The sequence below is a fragment of the Bison bison genome, unplaced genomic scaffold (genome assembly GCF_000754665.1).
Source record: "Bison bison bison isolate TAMUID 2011002044 unplaced genomic scaffold, Bison_UMD1.0 scf7180017864205, whole genome shotgun sequence".
NCBI lineage: Eukaryota > Metazoa > Chordata > Mammalia > Artiodactyla > Bovidae > Bison > Bison bison.
The window spans coordinates 6,525,430-6,528,534 of record NW_011494777.1 but is presented as its reverse complement, the minus strand read 5'-3'; the positions used below and the strand labels follow the sequence as shown (position 1 = coordinate 6,528,534).

The 3,105-nt window shown below is 38.9% G+C and overlaps 1 long non-coding RNA gene across 1 annotated transcript in view; it reads left to right on the top strand.

The window, feature by feature from the left end:
* The window catches only part of LOC104992006, a 9,004-nt gene extending 7,332 nt beyond the window's left edge, over nucleotides 1-1,672 (top strand). Inside the window, exons 2-3 of the long non-coding RNA XR_825650.1 lie at nucleotides 876-1,013; nucleotides 1,578-1,672. This is a non-coding gene — a long non-coding RNA (uncharacterized LOC104992006). The remainder of the gene's footprint in view (nucleotides 1-875; nucleotides 1,014-1,577) is intronic.
* Nucleotides 1,673-3,105: the final 1,433 nt, after the last annotated feature.

The following is a 3,105-nucleotide window of genomic DNA, read 5'->3' as shown; positions in this document are numbered from 1 at the left end:
GAGGCTCTTTAGTTCTTCTTCACTTTCTGCCATAAGGGGGGTGTCATCTGCATATCTGAGGTTATTGATATTTCTCCTGGCAATCTTGATTCCATCGCGTGCTTCTTCCAGCCCAGCGTTTCTCATGATGTATTCTGCTGCTGCTGCTGCTAAGTCACTTCAGTCGTGTCCGACTCTGTGCGACCCCAGAGACAGCAGTCCACCAGGCTCCCCCGTCCCTGGGATTCTCCAGGCAAGAACACTGGAGTGGGTTGCCATTTCCTTTTCCAGTGCAGGAAAGTGAAAAGTGAAAGTGAAGTCACTCAGTCGTGTCCAACTCTTATCGACCCCATGGACTACTGCCTACCAGGCTCCTCCATCCATGGGATTTTCCAGGCAAGAGTACTGGAGTGGGGTGCCATTGCCTTCTCCGGATGTACTCTGCATATAAGTTAAATAAGCAGGGTGACAATATACAGCCTTGACATACCCCTTTTCCTATTTGGAACCAGTCTGTTGTCCCATGTCCAGTCTTAACTGTTGCTTCCTGACCTGCATATAGGTTTCTCAAGAGGCAGGTCAGGTGGTTTGGTATTCCCATCTCTTTCAGAATTTTCCACAGTTTATTGTGATCCACACAGTCAAAGGCTTTGGCATAGTCAATAAAGCAGAAACAGATGTTTTTTCTGGAACTCTCTTGCTTTTTCGATGATCCAGCAGATGTTGGCAATTTGATCTCTGGTTCCTCTGCCTTTTCTAAAACCAGCTTAAAAATATTATACTTGAAAATAGTAAAATGAGATAATGTATAAATACTAGATGAGATAAAATTTTAAATAGGATTCAGTTTATTGAAGTATAATCCCCTTATAACAGTTTTTCTTTTTTTTTTTTAGGGAGAAAAAGAGACAATTTAACATTGTGTGTAATGGCCTCACATTCTATGCTAGCTGCACCAAAAAAAAAAGTAATTGACAACAGGCTAACAATTAGCAGTCATACAAATGTGAATAAAAGAAGGCAAAAACATACAGGTGACTGCAGCATACTATTTCTCTCTTTTTTTGTTGTTGTTACTGAATGTGGTTTTACAACATGAAATTAAATCTCAAATATTGAGTTTTATAGCCCACTTTGTTTTTCATATTCTTGAGCACAATGATGGACTTTCTCTTGTGTGTGACTTCCTAAAGATAGTTTTAATTTAGAATGCTTTCCTTCCAGGAGATTAACTCCTTCTTTGTATATGTGTACAAGAAACTTCTAGTGTTAATTGTTAGGTAGTCTCTAGCGAATCCAGATACTCCTGTGGCTTCTACCAGCTCAGTCTATATTTAATGCTTTCTTCATAGTTTGACATTTATGCGATGATTTAATAGCTGGGAAATGCAGTGTTTACACTATGGAGGGGAAATTATTGCATACCTAGTATGATGCACAACTCTTCTTTCAAAGTCTGTGTACCAATACACTGTATCAAAAATACTGGTTAGAAAATGAAGTTAGATAAGGCAATGGGAGATTGAGCACTGTACATAAAACAGTGATATTTGGGAGAAAACATAATTTATTCAGTCTTGCCCTCTCACTTTACACAGGAAGTAATTGACACTTGCTTACCACCTATAGCTGCTGCTGCTAAGTTGCTTCAGCTGTGTCCGACGCTGTGCGACCCCATAGACGGCAGCCCACCAGGCTCCTCCGTCCATGGGATTTTCCAGGCAAGAGTACTGGGGTGGGTTGCCATTGCCTTCTCCACCACCTATAGCTACTTAGTGGCAAAACAAGGGTTGTTCTGCTATTTTCCAGCCCAGCATAGATAGTACCTTCACTGTGATATAAAGGGCAAAAATATATATAATAAAATATCTATTTCATTTTGTACAATTTCAGGCCTGAATATATTAATTATACGTCTGTACTTTTTTATAATAACGAATTTGTATTTGAGGGAAATAAGAAAATCGGAAGCCATCTGTACAAGAAACACACACACACATACATACAAGCGTGTGCAAACAAGAGCAGAGGTAGAGTAGGAATTACTACTGTAAGTAATAAAGAACAGATTTATTACTCTAAGATAGGAAAAAGAAGGATCAAATGTTAATCTTTAAAATGTAGGCAGACCATGTCAAGGCCAATTACAAAATGCTGAAATAGAGAAAATGAAGAATATTTTCATAGTTAACCAGGGCAAATACAGCGTTAATTTCCTGTGATGTGACATGGGTTAGGGAACTGGAAAATACCCTGGAGAATGTATGCACTGTGTATTAGTCACTCAGATGCGTCTGACTCTTTGTGACCCCATGGACTGTAGCCTACCAGGCTTCTCTATCCGTGGAATTTTCCAGGCAAGAATACTGGAGTAGGTTGCCATTCCCTTCTCCAGGGGATCTTCCCAACCCAGGGATTGAACCCAGGTCTCCTGCATTGCAGGTGGTTTCTTTACCAACTGAGCCACCAAGGAAGACATATGTTCATGTGGTGATCTCGACATAATCTTGGGTGCTATCATTGTTACAAGTCAATGGGGTAATCCAGGATTGGTTGGAAGGATGGTTATAAAAGCAGCTTGGCAGAAGCTACATGGTGAACCCATGGGGATAGGATCAGAGTAAGATAGAAAAAACCCAGCAAACTCCCAAATATATAACTTCAATGTGTAATGTTCACAACAGAGATTTTTTTTTAATTGATGTGCTATAAAATGTTAAAATATGCATATTGGAGAGACTGCCTTTTCTCCATTGTTCATTCTTGCCTCCTTTGTTGTAGATTAAAAGACCATAAGTGGGTGGATTTATTTCTGAATTACCCTCTTCCATTGATCTATGTGTCTGTTTTTGTGCCAGTACCATACTGTTTTGATTACTGTAACTTTGTAAAAATAATCTGAAGTCAAGGAGCATGATTCCTCCAGCTCTGTTCTTTCCCGATTGTTTTCACTTTTCACGGTCTTTGGTGTTTCCATACAAAATTTAAAATTATTTGATCCAGTTCTGTGAAAAATGCCATTGGCATTTTTATAAGGATTGCATTGCATAAGAATTATTTTTAAAATAACCTTTGCTACATTTTTAATTAAATGAGCTTCCTGTATTTCACGTATTTATTGCAATT